Genomic DNA, 17,015 nt, shown 5'->3' on the forward strand with positions numbered 1-17,015 from the left:
CACCTCGGAGCGCGGCGGCGCCAGCCTGTCCCGCGGCTCCCGGGACGCCGTGCCTGTGCCTGCCGCCCCACGGCGCTGTCGGACGCAGGTGACCTGGCGGAGGGCGGCGCCTCCTCTGTGCCCCGGAGCGGGGTTTCTAAGGTCAGTCCCGCCGTCCCTGTCTCTGTCTCTGTCTCTCACAGACATACAGAGACACACACACACACAGACACACAGACACACAGACACACATAGACACACAAACACACAGACACACACACACAGACAGACAGACACACATAGACACAAACACACACAGACACACAGAGACACACACAGACACTCAGACACACACACACAGAGACACACACACACATAGACACACAGACACACACACAGACACACAGACACACACATAGACACAAACACACACAGACACAGAGACACACACAGAGACACACAGACACAGACACAGACACACACACAGACACTCAGACACACACAGACACACAGAGACACACAGACACAGACACACAGACACTCAGACACACAGAGACACACAGAGACACACAGACACAGACACACACACAGACACTCAGACACACACAGACACACAGAGACACACACACATAGACACAAACACACACTCAGACACACAGAGACACACACAGAGACACACAGACAGACACAGACACACACACAGACACACAGACACACACAGAGACACAGACAGACACAGACACACACAGACACACACACATAGACACACAGACACACACATACAGACACACACACAGGCACACAGAGACACACATACAGACACACACAGAGACACACACAGACATACACAGACACACAGAGACACACACACACACAGAGACACACATATAGACACACACACAGAGACACAGACACACACAGACACGCGCACAGACACACACACATAGACACACACAGACACAGAGACACACACATAGATACACACAGACACACACACAGACACACACACACAGACACACACATAGACACAAACACACACACAGACACACACGGACACAGAGACACACACACAGACATACACACACAGACACACACACACAGACACACACACACATAGACACACACATAGACACACACATAGACACACACATAGACACACAGACACGTGCACAGAGACACACACACAGATACACACAGACACACACACATAGACACACACACACACACACGCACACGCCCGTGCACCCGTCTGCGCTCGCTGGCCCCGTGCCCGCGCCGCCTCAGCTCCCTGCCGGCCGGCTGCCCGCGGGCCCCGAGGAAGCGGGCCTGCCCAGGCCGAGGCCGCAGCGCGGGGGAGCCCTTGACAGCACGGCCGACTCCGCGGGCAGTGGGGAGGCAGCGCAGGGGCGGGAGGCAGAACGCCGGCGCAGGCCCCGAAATCCGTGGGTCCTGGCCGTGGTGTGTCCGTGGCGCCGCCGCGTCTCCCGTGTGCCGCCTCCTTTCCACATGTGCGGAGGGACGGCTGCGGTCAACAGGCCGCCCTGCAACCCGCTCTGCGGCATTTGGGGCTCACTGCTAGTCTCCTACCGTGGTCGGTGTTTTCGTAGCCAGCGGATAATCAGGTGCGAACGTTGCCGTGCTGGGCTGGCGGTTGTCAGGGCGAGGTCCCCGAGCCGACAGCACCCCTGCACACGCGCTGGAACCGCTCCAGACCGGCCGCCTCGGCCCTTGGGCAGGGGACAGGCCTCTGTCCCAGCACCTCCTTCCCAGCAACTTGATCTGATTCACGTTACATGTAAATGGAAAAGGGCCCCCACTGAGAATTAACGGCTCTAGAAATGGTCTCTAGAAATAGTTCCTCGAAAGGAAAAGCCTCACTGTTCTTTGGTCGTAGTAACAAGTGAGAACTGGTTTTACTTTTTAATTTGATTTTTTTTTTGTGTGTGTGTGGGGGTAGTTCTTCTTTTATTATTGTTATTGTGGCAATAGACACATAACATGACATTTTCCACTTAAACCATTTTAAAGGTTACAATTAAGTGGCATTAAGTGTATTCACAACCCTGTGCAACCATCCCTCCCCACTCTCTAGTTCCAGAACTTTTCATCACCCCATGGAAACCTCGCACCCGTTTTTACCCAGCAATCACTACCACTCCCCCCCCTGCAGCCACAAATCAGCTTTCTGTCCTTGTGGGTTCACCTGTTCTGGACATGCCATGTAAATGGGACCCTACAACATCACTCCATGTAATTGGGACCCGACAATATCACTCCATATAAATGGGACCCTACAACATCATTCCATATAATTGGGACCCTACAATGTCATTCCATATAAATGGGACCCTACAACATCATTCCATATAATTGGGACCCTACAATATCATTCCATATAAATGGGACCCTACAACATCATTCCATATAAATGGGACCCTACAATATCATTCCATATAAATGGGACCCTACAACATCATTCCACATAATGGGATCCTACAATGTCATTCCACATAAATGGGATCCTACAATGTCATTCCATATAAATGGGACCCTACAACATCATTCCACATAATGGGATCCTACAATGTCATTCCACATAAATGGGATCCTACAATGTCATTCCATATAAATGGGACCCTACAACATCATTCCACATAAATGGGATCCTACAATGTCATTCCACATAAATGGGATCCTACAATGTCATTCCATATAAATGGGACCCTACAACATCATTCCACATAAATGGGACCCTACAACATCATTCCACATAGATGGGACCCTAAAACATCAATCCACATAGATGGGACCCTACAACGTCATTCCACATAGATGGGACCCTACAACGTCATTCCACATAGATGGGACCCTACCATGGTGCAAAAGGAGGCTCTGCGTCCGGCTTCTTTCCTGGAGCAAGGCGTTGTCAGGGCTCATCGCTGCTGGAGCACGCGTCAGAATTCCCCTCATTTTTACGGCTGCACAATATTCCACTGTGGCCACGCCGCGTCCTGTTTGTCCGTTTGTGTTGGCCGACACCTGGGTGCTTCCACCTTTTGGCTACTGGGAACGAGGCTGCTGGGAACATTCGTGGAAAGATTTTGGCCGAACACCTGTTCCCAGTTCTTTAGGGTTTATGCCTAGCAGTGGAAGTGCAGGGCCACACTTACTGAGGAGCTGCCAGTCCCTGCTTTCACTTTTTTTTTTAAAAAAAAAACTTTTTAAAATTTTTACAGTGGGGTCTCACTATGTTGCCCAGGTTGGTCTCCGACTCTTGGCCTCAAGCGATCCTCCTGCCTCAGCCTCCCGAGTCCCTGCTTCCTCTCTTTCTCCCCTATAATCTATTCTCCACACAGCAACCAAAATGATTTCTCAAAAATTCAAAACAGATAATAATGTCACAGACCCACTTAGATTCCTCCAATGGCTCCCTCCTCCTCTCAAAGTGACGTATGATAATCACACACATTCCCGGGGTGCACGGTGATGCTTTGATGCGTAGGACGGATCGGGATCGGGATAACCAACATATGCAGCCTCTCAAACGTTCGCCCTTTCTCTGTGCGGAGGACATGCAGTGTCCTCCCTCCAGCTGTTTGCAACTCCGCGACACACTGTCGTGAGCTATGGTCACCCTGCATTGCTGCAGACACTGGGGCCAATCCTTCCCCCCAGCTGTAATCTCGTGTCTTTAGCGATCTCTCCCCGCCCCCCTGCCCTCACCCTTGGCCGCCTCCAGTATCCCCCGTGCTACTTTTTGCTCCTGTGAGATCACACGCGTGTGAGGACATGGGGCGTCTACTCCCTGTTCCTGGATTATTTCAGAGAACTTCGCCTGCTCTGAGAACCGGTTTTATTTATTATCATTGTCATTATTATTATTATTATTATTGAGACAGAGTCTCACTCTGTTGCCCCGGGCCAGAGTGCCGTGGCGTCAGCCTAGCTCACAGCAACCTCCAACTCCTGGGCTCAAGCGATCCTCCTGCCTCAGCCTCCCGGGTAGCTGGGACTACAGGCATGCGCCACCATGCCCAGCTGATTTTTTATATATATTTATTTTTAGTTGTCCAGCTAATTTCTTTCCATTTTTAGCAGAGACGGGGGCTCGCTCTTGCTCAGGCTGGTTTCGAACTCCTGACCTCGAGCGATCCTCCCGCCTCAGCCTCCCAGAGTGCTGGGATGACAGGTATGAGCCACCGCGCCCGGCTGAGACCTGGTTTTAAAGCCACCCCCATCCTTCAGGACAACTGCCTCCTGTCAGGGCACTTGCTTCCGAAGAGGCCAGGCAGCCTCCCTCCCACGCGGGCCAAGCTTCCTAAAGGCCCTTCGGTCCCCAAAGCCCCACTGTCGAGAGCCCGCCAGCCCGACCCTGCGCTCCCCCGGCTCTCGCAGGCCAGCAGCAGCGGGCGGCGCTGGGTCCCCCGTGCTCAGCTCCGGACAAGGAGCAGCGGCCTCTTTCCCCTTCTTCAACGCCCCCCGCAGAACGCTGGCTGCCCCTCTGTCACTCACGAGGGGGGCGGGGGCTGTAAGTGCAGGGGGTGGGCCGGGCGTGAGGCAGCGCCGATCGGACACGGAGGTGACATCGTAGTGACACGTACACACCACGCGGCCAAGCCCAGGTGGCAGCCGCCCCGTAATCCACCGGCCGCTGGTCGACACCAGGGGTCCTCGAACTTTTTTTTTTTTTTTTTTTTTTGAGACAGAGTCTCACTTTGTTGCCCAGGCTAGAGTGAATGCCGTGGCGTCAGCCTAGCTCACAGCAACCTCAAACTCCTGGGCTCAAGCGATCCTCCTGCCTCAGCCTCCGGAGTAGCTGGGACTACAGGCATGCGCCACCATGCCCGGCCAATTTTTTGCATATATATTTTTAGTTGGTCAATTAATTTCTATTTTTGGTAGAGACGGGGTCTCGCTCAGGCTGGTTTCGAACCCCTGACCTTGAGCAATCCACCCGCCTCGGCCTCCCAAAGTGCTAGGATTACAGGCGCGAGCCACCGCGCCCGGCCTTCTCCAACTTTTTAAACAGGGGGACAGTTCACTGTCCCTCAGACTGTCAGAGGGCCGGATTATAGTTTAAAAAAAAAACAAACCATGAACAAATTCCTATGCACACTGCACATGTCTCATATTGAAGTAAAAAACAAATGGGCAAAAACACCGGCCCGTGGCCCGCGGGCCGTAGTCTGAGGACGCCTGGTCTGCGTCATCTGAGTGAGTTCGACCCCTGCTTCATTTTTATACATTTGACTCATTTCAGGCAACCCAGGGCGTGTGGGTGAGGGCTCTCCAGAGAGACAGAACTGACCCTATAGACTGCGTGTGCGTGTGTGCGTGTGCGCGTGCGTGCCTGTGTGTAGACACGCATCACGTAACAACATTTTAGCCAACGGTGGACCTCAGTGCTGGTCCCGAAAGATGATAAAGCTGTGTTTATTTTGGCTGCGGCTTTTCCATGTGCAGGCACACAAACACTCAGCGCCGTGTCCCCGTTGCTCGCGGTAGAGGGGACAGTCGCAGGCTGCACGGGTCTGCGGCCCAGGAGCAGCAGCTCTGCCCGGCGGCCTAGGCGCGTGGAGGGCTGTCCGTTTAAGTAAGTGCCCCCGTGGTGTCCACGGGCTGACAGCATTGCCTCACGTTGGGTTTCTCAGGGCACACTCCCCCGCCGAGCGATGCCTGACTGTATCTGGACACACAAGAGGAGACGCATTAGGGGCGTCGGCTCGCGTGATTGTGGTGGCCCCAAGTCCCACGACCGGCCGTCTGCAGGCCGGAGCCCCTGGGGTGCGGGTGGTTGGCTCAGACCGAGCCTGGAGGCCCCAGAAGCAGGGAAGCCCGCGGGCTGACGGCCTGAGAACTGGGGGGGGGGGGCGCTGGGGCAGGTCCTGGAGCGCCCAGCCAGCTGGAGGGTGCCACCCACGCCGAGGGCGGCTCTTCCCAGCTCAGTCTACGACGCACACGCCCGTCTCCTCTGGGAACACCTCACAGACCCACCCAGAAGCAGGGCTTTACCGGCTCTCCGGGAGTTGGCACCCACACTAACCATGGCACGGGGGAGAGGCCTCGCCTGGGAGCAGAGACCTGCCACTGAGGGTTCAGACACAGCCCATTCCCGCGCTGGAGCCTCTGTCTTTTGAAAAGGAGGCAGAGGTTTCACGGCATCATAACAAATGGCAATTATGCTTATGTCATCCCTGAAACCATGAGGCACATGTGTTCTAGCTGAGGGTACCAGCAACCCTTCTTCTTGTTTGTCTATGAATGACAGGGAGCGGCTAAGCGGCATCTTACCTGCACAGGTGACCCTTGGGCAAGGCTCAGACCTGTGTCTGAACCGCACAGGTCCACTTATGCACAAGTTTTAAAAATACATATATTGAAAAAAATTTTTTGGAGATTTGTGACCATTTGAAAAGACTTGAAGACAAACCTCTTAGCCTAGAAATACCAAAAAAAAAAAAAAAAATTAAGAAAAAGGTATGGCATGAATGCAAAAAATGCAAATAGATACTAATCTACTTTATCGTTTACTACCATAAAAGACACCCAAATCCATTATGAAGCGTCAAAGCGGATTGAAACTTACGCACATGCTCACTGACCATCCGTGGTGCCCTTTGAGGTTGAGAGAAATGCAAACACACGTGGAGATGCAATGTGAAGTCATGACCGCATAAAATTGACGGCAGCACACGCGGAAGGGCTGGAGCGATCTCCCAGCCACCGCCTGCTGCCGTCCTGCCGTCGCAGGGCGCTCCGGCGTCGCAGTAGCTGCTTAAAACGCAACGCAAGGACTGTGGTCTCTGCGGGGCGGCTCGTCTGTGCGGGAAGCCGCGCGGCCCAGTAGCAGACGCCTCCAGGTTCTCGTGCACTTTCCATCGCGTTCAGTGCAAAGGCCCAAACCTTAAATCACACCAGGGGACCCGTACAGAGTGCCACTGCGACGTGGCACAGTGACACTGGCCGTGCTCCCAAGACGCAGAGAAAAGTCACGGCGTCACAGGAGAACGCCGAATTGTCGGCATGTCCCGCAGACCGGGGGTGGCAGCCCAGGCTGCCGCCATCTCAGACAGAGGCTTCATCCCGTAAACAGGCGGCGTAAACTTACGGCATGGGTAGATGCAGCACTGTGAGTATATTGTCCCTTTCTCATGACGTTGTTAATGGCATTTTCCTTCCCCTGGCTGGCTTCATTGTGCGAACGCTGCCTATGATACACACAACGCACAGGCGGCCTGTCGGTGAGCTCTTCGTGTCATCCCCAAGGCAGGGTCAACGGCAGGCTGTTACTTAAGTTTGGGGGGGTGGGCGTCAAAAGTTATACTTGGGTGTTTGACTGTGCCGGGGGTCGTCCCCACTAACCCTCACATGGTTCACGGGTGAACTGTATTTTATTTTTCATGCCGGGAGTGCCTCCTTGGAAGTGTTGTATGGATCCCAGTGGAGAAATGTTGTTTGTTTATCTATTTATATGTCTACCAGGCATCTGCCCAGGCCATCATCGTGTTAGTCCGGGGACAGAGGGATGGGAAGGTCACGCATCCCTGTGTCCCAAAGCCTGCAGCTGAAGGTGGGAAGAGGAGGAAGACACACACGTGTGTGTGCACACGCACACACATGCACACGCACGCACACACATGCACACACACGCACACAGGCACAGCTGGGATTCCATAATAGAATTCTGCACCAGCTTCCATGAGAACACAGGGTAGGGGAGATAAGAAAAGCTCCCCTGGCAACCGGGACATCTGAGTTGAGTCTTAAAGGCTGGCTTCCTGTTGGCCATGCTGAAGACATGAGGAGCTGTCCTTTGAGAATTGCCCAGATTTTCCAGAAGTGCACATACGGGAGTGTTCCGAACGCTGGAACCAGTGACAGGGCACCCATTACATAAATTGTGTCCATATTAGGAAATGCCACAACACTTTAAAATAATGCTGAAAGAGATTTAAGACTTGGGGACACGCTTATGACGCAGTATTAACTGGAAAAAACAGACTTTATTTTTATTTATATGATATAATTTCTGGCATTCATTTAAAATTATTTTAAAAAGCCCGGGCGTGGTGGCTCACGCCTGTAATCCTAGCACTCTGGGAGGCTGAGGCGGGAGGATTGCTCGAGGTCAGGAGTTCGAAACCACCCTGAGCGAGACCCCGTCTCTACTAAAAAATAGAAAGAAATTAATTGACCAACTAAAAATATGTATACAAAAAATTAGCCGGGCATGGTGGCGCATGCCTGTAGTCCCAGCTACTCGGGAGGCTGAGGCAGCAGGATCACTTGAGCCCAGGAGTTTGAGGTTGCTGTGAGCTAGGCTGACGCCACAGCACTCACTCTAGCCTGGGCAGCAAAGTGAGACTCTGTCTCAAAAAAAAAAAAAAAATTATTAAAAAAAATTTTTTTTTGAGATAGGGTCTGGCTATGTTGCCCTGGCTGGAGTGCAGTGACTGCTCAAGGGGTGATCATAGCTCACTACAGCCCCAAACTCCTGGGGTCAAGAGATCCTCCTGCCTCAGCTTCCCAAGTAGCTGGGACTACAGGTGCGCACCCCCACACCCAGCATTAAATTTTTGACTAGGTACTAAGTTCAGTTGGTGCAAAAAGAAAAAAAGTACACGAGGACAAGTTGACCTCCTACTCCTGTCTTCCACCTGCCTGCCCACCCCTCCGCCAAAACCATCAGCAAGGCCAAGCAAGAAAGCATATTATTATTAGCTTCCTGTGCATCATCCTAGATAATTTTTATGCATCCATAAATAAATGCAAATCTCCTTTTGTAGTATATAGTGTTTTCCCTCCCCCTCCGTTTGCACAAGTGCTAGTGTCCTACGTATGTTGCTGTACCTCCTGGTCATTTTGTAAACAGCTGCATAGCACTCCATCATACGTGCTCACACAACTTAATTAGCTCTGCCTCTCAGCACTGAGGTTGTTTCCTGGTTTTTGTGCGATTTTTTTTTTTTTTACTATTACAAGTAGGGCTACAGCGTGTGTGAGCTGGTGCCGGTCGTTTCCCACATCATATTTGTAAGAGAAACCCCTGGAGTGGAATCGCCAGGTCAAACATCTTGCACATTTTCGTAGATCTTGTCACGCTGCCCTCGCAGGCTGTACCAAGGTAAGCTGTCATCGGCGATGCATGCAAGGGTCTGCGACCTGTCCCCCACCCTCTCTGTCCCTCCAAAAAGGTGCTGATACCCACGGAAGGTGCTGGCAAACTTTCAGATTTTCGCCCGTCCGATAGGTATTTCGGCGTAGTATTAATTTGCATCTCTTCACCGACGTGCAAAGTCGAGTGTCTTTCCAAATGTTTGCAACCCACTTGGGTCTCCTTTCTCATTGCAGGTCTCTTATTTTTATGAGAAATGCTCATTCGGGTACCCATTCCCTCATGACGCAAACCCCCAGCACACGCTGGCTCTGCGTCAGGCACTGCAGGAGCTACTACGGGAAGACGAGCACGCCAGAGACACAGGCCCTGCCCGCCCAGAGCGTGCGGCCCCGTGGGGAGGACGATTCTGAGCTAACCGTTGAACCGTCCGTGGGATGCTCGCATAACACTTAGGTACTTGTGCGTCCCTCTCTGCAACTTGCATATGGAAAATGCTTGGCTATGTACTGGAATTAACAGAAATGACCTTTGAGTAGAAGTGGTATTTTGTGATTCTCTATACTTTTCAAGCATTTTGTGATGAACATGCTTTGTTAGGTGATTTCCTTGCTCCTTTGTTCATTTTCTAAATATTCAAGGTTTTGTTTTGTTTTTTTTTTTACACGGAACATGTGTGATTTTTACAATTAGGAAAAATAAATTAATAATGTGAAAACTTCATACACACGGTTTACGTATATTTTCGGTATAATAAAAAGGAAGGGCTGGCCAGGCACCATGGCTCACGCCTGTAATCCCAGCACTCTGGGAGGCCGAGGCAGGTGGATCGTTTGAGCTCAGGAGTTTGACACCAGTCTGAGCAAGAGCAAGACCCCCATCTCTACTATAAATAGAAAGAAATTAATTGGACAACTAAAAAGATATAGAAAATATTAGCCGGGCGTGGTGGCGCAGGCCTGTAGTCCCAGCTACTCGGGAGGCTGAGGCAGGAGGATTGCTTGAGCCCAGGAGATTGAGGTTGCTGTGAGCTAGGCTGACGCCACGGCACTCACTCTAGCCTGGGCAACAAAGCGAGACTCTGTCTCAAAAAATAAAAATAAAAATAAATAAATAAATAAAAAAGGAAAGAAGAGTTCTTTCTCTACAGCGGTGATGAATTTGAAGAGGAAGATGTAAAGATCCACTGCCAGGGCTGTGACCAGTGTCCTAGGACTCGAGTCCCCAACTTCCAACACGCATCACCACCCACCAGAAGAAACCAGGACTCTCCTGTCCCCGCCTGAGCAGCCCCTGTTGTACCGGACAAAACCGGAACCAGCCGCAATCAGGCAGAGATCCGGCCCAGGCCCGGCCTGGGGACATCCCTTTCCTGACACCAGCTTCAGGCCCAGCGGTGTCCAAGGGCGACCCCTGTTGGTGGAACTTAAAGATGCTTATTGTTCCTGAGCAGCTTCTGGCAGGGTGGGGATGCCTGGGTTTTTATTTTTTGCAGGTGTGCTGCCAACCCAGCTGCATCCTGCTTCCCCTCCCTCCTGGCTCCCTCACCTCCCAGCTTTTCTTGCTCTTCTTCCGGGAGAACCGGGTCCGGAGGCTTGGAGCACGGAGCCACGGAGGAGCCCGGCTTTTCAGACTTGCACAGGCAGCTGCCATGGGGGCAGGGGCCCGGCTTTGCTGGTCAGCGGCTGGAGTGTGGCCAGGCTTGCTTTAATCCTTCCAGCAGAGCGAAAATGCCAGGCGGTGGCAGCGAGCAGGCAGGGCCCAGCGGAGGGGGCTGCAGCCCACCGGAGGGAAGTGGCCCAGGAGGCAAGTGCTGGGAATGGAGGCAGGGCAGCTTTCCCGGTGGTGGGTCACACCAGGTAGGAGCAGCTCCCCGCTGTCCGGAGGCTCTGCTGGGGGATTCTGGCAAGAACCAGAAAGCCAACAAGCTTTTCACGACCAGCGCCCACTTCTGTATCTGTGAGAGCAAGCCCTGGGATTTGGGGAAGTGCGGGCAGCACATCTGCCAGGGCGCTGGCGCTGATATTTATCAGAAGAGATTACCGGGCACGGCACGCCCGGTCTGTCGCCGGTGCCGAGTGGAAGTGCGGGGCGGGGTTGGGGCTGGAGGGTCTGGCCTGGACGCGCAGGGCCGCCCGTGCCCCGTCAGCGCTGCTCTTTCCCTGGGGCGTGCATCTGCGACAGAGAACACCGGATACCAGAGGAATGTGCCCGGCATCTCTGTGCTTTGAGAAAACATGACTAAGCACTTCTGGGGCCAGCCCTAGACGAGCGTCTTCCTGCACCACTTCATCTCCCAGACGCCTGCGGAGCCGCCTCTGCCCGGGGCTGCCGGCCCCATCACACCCCGAGGGCCTCCGGGAGGCTGGCGCACGGAAAATCCTACGTGTCACTCCAAGAAAGGCTGATGCAAGGCTGACCTTTCTCCATCTGAGCCAGCCGCTCGGCATTTTCTCCCTCCAGCGCTTGTGGGTCTGGTGTCCGGATGCTCCTAGGAAAGGGAAAGAACCAGGAGTCACGGCTGTCAGAGCCGGAGAGGGGGCTCTTGGGCAGGCTCCCTGCTGCTAGTCTGCTGGGGAGAAAAGGCTGGGGAGGGGGTTGCCGTTGGACCCGGCTTCCTCCTCCCCAGGACGTTAAGGAAGGGCTGAGAACCCTGGTCACCATCTCCAGTGACGATCAAGTCCAGCGTTCTGGCAAAGGCCTGGGGGTAGCAGGCAGGGCTTCCCTGGTTTAGCCGGTGACCAAAGGTAGCTTCGGCCCGGGGAGCTGTGGAACAGACTTCCGCAGCCTGCGTCTGACCCCAGCCTGCCCAGGAGCCCAGACCGAGATTCCTGGAGCCGTTGCCTGCTGCACAGAGTGGGGGCCGCCCCTGCAGGGCACTGACCGGAAGGAAGAAAGAAATGCATATTCTAGAATCTAGAAGGACTCAGCTAGCCAGCAAAGAGGGCCAAGTCACAAGTTCCCAAAGTGGAAGGGGCAGAGAACTGCCCTCACAGGGCAATCCACTGACACCCCAAAAAACACTCTGAGACTTAGGGGGAGTAGCTGGCTCCGGTTCACAGGGCAGCTTAGTGCCACACACCCCGGGGGGCCTGCTTGTTGATGCCGGCTCTTTCCACCCGCCGGCTGTCCCTGGGCAGGGGCGTGTCTAGACAGGTGGCACCTTCTTGCTTCCCTGCTTAGGACCTTGGCACGTGCAGCTAAGGAGGCCCAGAGCCCCGCCCCACGTGGGAAGGCTCCTAACTTACTGAGCACCTACTATGTGCTTGCTTTCTACACTCTCCCGACCTCATTAAAAAAGTCCCGTGAGGTGCACCACAGAGTCCATTTTCCTGATGAGGAAACTGAGGCCCAGAGAGGTTTAGATCCTTGTCAGATCAGGGTCACATCCCCGGCAGGTCTGAACCCAGTTTCAAACCAAGGTCTCTTGGCCGGAAACCCCGGCATTTTCCTCTCGCACGAACTGCCAGGCCCAAGGCACACCAGAGAACCTTCCCAAGGCCACTCTGTTTCTGCCGAGTTACAAAAACAAAACAAAACAAAAAAAAACAACCCAATCCTGAGACTTTGCCGGGGACGGAGCAGCGGAGACGCTGGGCCGACGCGGGCCTTCCTCCCCGCTCCCCAAGCGCGGGCCCTGCGAGGCGGCTGCGCTCCCGCCGCGGCGCCCCAGCTCAGCCCGGGCCTGCGGCGCCCTCACCTGGCGGCCGCGCCGTCCCGCTCGCCGTGCGCCTCCCGGAGCCGCCGCCAGAGCCCGCCCGGGGCCGCGTCGGCCGGTGGGGAGGGAGGCGTCCTGGGGGGCGAGGCGGGAGCTGGGGCGCGCGGGCGGCGGGGGCTCCGGGGGAGGAGCCAGCGCGCGAAGCGGTTATAAGCGCGGCCGGGCGCTGGCGGCGGGGAGCGAGCGCGCAGGCCGAGCCGAGCGCAGCGCAGCGGTGCAGCCGGGGAGCGCGGGCGGCGCGGGGAGTGCGCGGGCTGAGCGCGGCCGGGGCTGGACCCGGGTTCCCAGAGGAGCTGCCGCCCCGCTTGCCCGCGCCCCAGCGCAGCGACCAGACGCCCCGCGGCCGGCGACCCCACGCCCGGCACTGCGCTCCCAGCTCGCGAGGCGCGGCGCTGTCTCGAGAGGCCGCCGACCCGGAGGTAAGAGGGCCAGGCTGGGGGCGTCAGGGCTGAGCCGATGGCCCCCGCCTCGGAGGGGAGGGAAGAACCGGAGTTCCGCGCCTCCACCCGGCACGGGCTAAGGCACAGGCTGTGCGTCGCCCCCATCGGTTTCTGTTTGCCTGTTCAGCCTGTGCTGTGCAGTCCGCCTCTGTCTGTCTGTCCGCGCGTCTGATGACGGGCACATGCCCCTATCAGTGTTTTCTGAGGGATTTCTCTGATATCTTATCCTTTAACGAGCTGCAGGTGCGCGGGGGTCCTTGGCGTCCCCAGAGCGCATTCCGCGGTGGGCAGAGTTCTGCTTTCAGTAGGTTTCCCCTTTTCTGTATGGCGGGGGGGTGGGGGGTGGGGGGGGCTTGCGCCCAGGACAGGGTCTCGCGGAGGAGGGACGACCCAGGGGCCAGGCGTCGGAGCCAGCTCTCGCTGTGCACTAGCGGGCGTGCGCCTAGCAACAGGTCTGCGCCCTGCCGCTCCTCCCTGGCGCCGTCTTGCTCCTGGTTTCCCTGCCCGCCCGCCTCCCAGTGGCTCCCGGCACCCCGGGGCGCGCTGGCGCAGGGCGGGCGGAGGCAATTGGACGCTACATAACCTCGAGGACCCCTGCTGCTGTTTATACGGAGATGCCAAACCTGGCGTCCTGGAAGGAGATGTGGCGGTCCCTGGCAAAGGACGTGGGCTTCAAGAAGGGTCGCATTAGGTTGGGAGGAAAGGCGGAGTCCTGACAGAGCGCAGGCCGGAACGGTGGCCAGTTCTCCGGGCTCACATCTCTGGAACCAACCAACCAACCGAGAGCCAGTGACACTCTGGAACGGTCCCCGCGGGGACCCCTGAGCCCATGAGAAAGGAGCGCTGTGCGCCCTGGGTCCTGCGCGGCAGACTCTGCTCTCAGCGACCGCCACGGTTCCCCAAGAGGCAGACGCTCCGGCCGTCCAAGGCGCGCCGCCAGCCGCCGGGTTTGAGGTCCCGAGTCTTGCTCCGTGCTGCCAGCGCTGCCCACAGGTGAGAACTCCCTCGTAAAGCCAGCCTTTTGATGTGCGAGCCAGTGCCTGGCTGCAGCCCCGACCCGGAGATGGTGAGCCCGGAGCGCGTCTCTCCATCCCCGCGGTCTGGAGAGAGAGCGCGGCGCGCCGGGGGCGGGGAGCCGGCGGCTCTGCGTGCCCAGGCGCGACGCCACCATGGACAGCTCCCAGCCACTTCCTCCACTCGGGGTCTGTGGCCCTGGGTCGCAGGGGAAGTCAGAGCTTCCTCCCAGACCCAGGGTGTTGGGGCGCGGGGAGGCAGGAGAGGGAGGGGTGGTCCGCCTGGTGCTCGGGGCTCTGTTCCCAGGAGCGGCCGGCCGGCAGCAGGCTGTGGCTCGTGACCCGGTTGGCTGAGCCTGCCGCTGGCCTTGCACAGAACCTCCTGTGGCTCAGGGCCTCCCTGGTTTTCCTGACACCTGGGAGACCTCTGGGAGGTGTCAGGAACGTGTGACCCTGAGAATGCACCCAGGCAGTGAGCTGACATCAGACACGCTGGCGCGTGGCTGCTTTTCACGTGGGGCAGGGGTGTCCGCTCCACTTCATTAAATTACCCATTTAGTACGTGTGGCATTGGGAGGGTGTATTAGTTTCGCAGCCGATGACGGGACAGAGAAGAGACGGAACAGAGCAGGTTTCTGGAGAGAGCGCGTTCGGAAGCACTCGCAAAAGTAACCGGGCTGTTTTCCGACCCTGACGTTGTCATCCCAAGTGCCTGGCATTCCTGAAGCCACTCCCACAGGCCCTTCCTTATCCCAGGAGATGATCTTTCTTTCACGTTGGTTACTTGGAAACAGGATGTGAAAACCCACAGGGGTTGATCTGTGCTCCAAATCAAACACCTCCCTCTTTGGGTATGAAATGAGGCTGGATGGGCTCTTCTCGTCACAGCCCCGCATGGGAGGACGTATCTCCCTTTATTTTATTTTATTTTTTTGAAACAGAGTCTCACTCTGTTGCCCTGGGCTAGAGTGCCGTGGCGTCAGCCTAGCTCACAGCAACCTCAAACTCCTGTGCTCAAGCGATCCTCCTGCCTCAGCCTCCCGAGGAGCTGGGACTATAGGCATGTGCCACCGTGCCTGATCAATTTTTTCTATATATATATATATATATTTTATATTTTTTTTAGTTGGCCAGTTAATTTCTTTGTATTTATAGTAGAGACGGGGGTCTCGCTCTTGCTCAGGCTGGTTTAGAATTCCTGACCTTGAGCGATCCACCTGCCTCAGCCTCCCAGAGTGCTAGGATTACAGGCATGAGCCACCATGCCCGGCCTTCCTTTATTTTTAAATTATAAGAAACCCAGGTCTGTTCCTCTGTCCGTTTGTGGCTGATGAAAGCCTATGGACAGTAAGAACCATCAAGCTCCTTTTTTTTTTTTTTTTTGAGAAAGCATCGAGACTTTGGGAAAGTCACTTAGACTCTTTGTGGCTCATCCGTTTCCTCATCTGTCAGCTGGGATAACACAATCTACCTCGCAGGGGTTGCTATGAAAACTACGGTAATCGGCACAATAGTAAGATTTAATCCAGTGCTGAGCACAGAGAAATCTCTTAAAACGATGTCAGTTATGGGTGCATTTTAAAGACAGTGTGTGTTTCTTTCAAATTGTGTTCACCGTCCCTCTGTCTTCTCTCCTGACCCAGGAACTCTGTGAGAGGGGCCCCATCTCTGCTCCATCTCCTCCTTCCGGAACATGCCGATAGAGTTGATGCAAGAGCTGAAGTTGATCACAATGCTAAAAAACAAACAAACAAAAAACCCAAAAATTCCTACTTAAAGATAAATGGAAGAACGCGTATGTGAGACAAATCAGTCAACTGTTCCCACCTGTACCACTTGGAGGAAAGATAAAAGTAAGTCATTTGCAAAATAGTCTCAGATGGGTCTACTCTCCCTGATAGTTCTCTCGCCAGATGCAAGATGGGCTAAGGGGCCTCTCTTGCTGGGAGGCAGTTTCTCGTGGGTATTGTGGGCCAGGACTGCGGATTCCTGCAGGAGGAAGTGAGGGCCGGCTGTGTGGGAGGCACCTGGTCTGGGGACCACCGGGCAGTCGTTGCCGGGCAGTTGTTGCCGGGCAGCGGCAACTTCCCTCGTGCTGGAGCCTTGCTCAGGTGTGAGAGCCTGCCCGAGACACTCGCCCTGCCCAGAGCACTGGTTGTTTATTTGGTCTCCCCTGAATTTGAGGGTCCCCCATCCGGCTCTGCATTTGGGGGTTCTGTCTGGCTGGTAGAAGTCACTAATACGTGATATACCATGGAAGTTTGCACAGTGGAGTTGCAAGTACCCAGTGTCCCAGTTAGATCCCCCCCCACGAAAGCGTGTGTGTGCCTGTGCGCGTGTGTGTGCCTGTGTGTGTGTCCCTGTCGGCTCCACATCGAGCGCACTCGGGTCTCCCCCCACCCGCAGCAGATCAGAGGAGTCTCAGCCTCTGCGTCTGAAAGGATTGGGCTGAAGGACACAAGCTACAGACGCTGGGGGTCTTCCCCGGTGATTTCCATCTACTGGTGACATGAACGGAGCAGGAAGACACGGGCCCCTCCCCGGCTGACCCCGAAGTCCCGGCTGGCTTCTGGGGACTCACACACGGGTCCCCGTGCACAACGCGCACTGCATGGGGCTTTCCGGTAAGAGAACTGCTGAGCTGCAGGACACTCTCGGGGTGCGGGGACACGGGGTGGGGGGAGACTGGCGCAGCAGCCGCGGGGAGGAGCGCTCTGTCAGCCCCCCGGCGTTCTGTGTGTCGCAGCCCC

At 55.6% G+C, this 17,015-nt stretch overlaps 1 protein-coding gene and 1 long non-coding RNA gene across 2 annotated transcripts in view; both read left to right on the plus strand.

Moving 5' to 3' along the window:
* Positions 1 to 12,992: 12,992 nt before the first annotated feature.
* Positions 12,993 to 17,015, plus strand: part of CEMIP (cell migration inducing hyaluronidase 1) — a 136,378-nt gene continuing 132,355 nt past the window's right edge. The window contains exon 1 of the mRNA XM_076004696.1: positions 12,993 to 13,231. The gene's annotated coding sequence lies outside the window, so the exon portion shown is untranslated. The remainder of the gene's footprint in view (positions 13,232 to 17,015) is intronic.
* LOC142871839 (uncharacterized) lies at positions 13,703 to 16,884 on the plus strand. Its single transcript, XR_012919999.1, has 3 exons — positions 13,703 to 14,245; positions 15,909 to 16,118; positions 16,672 to 16,884. It is a non-coding gene; the product is annotated as an uncharacterized LOC142871839 (long non-coding RNA).

This window comes from Microcebus murinus, chromosome 7 (assembly GCF_040939455.1).
Source record: "Microcebus murinus isolate Inina chromosome 7, M.murinus_Inina_mat1.0, whole genome shotgun sequence".
In the NCBI taxonomy this organism is placed as follows: Eukaryota; Metazoa; Chordata; class Mammalia; order Primates; family Cheirogaleidae; genus Microcebus; species Microcebus murinus.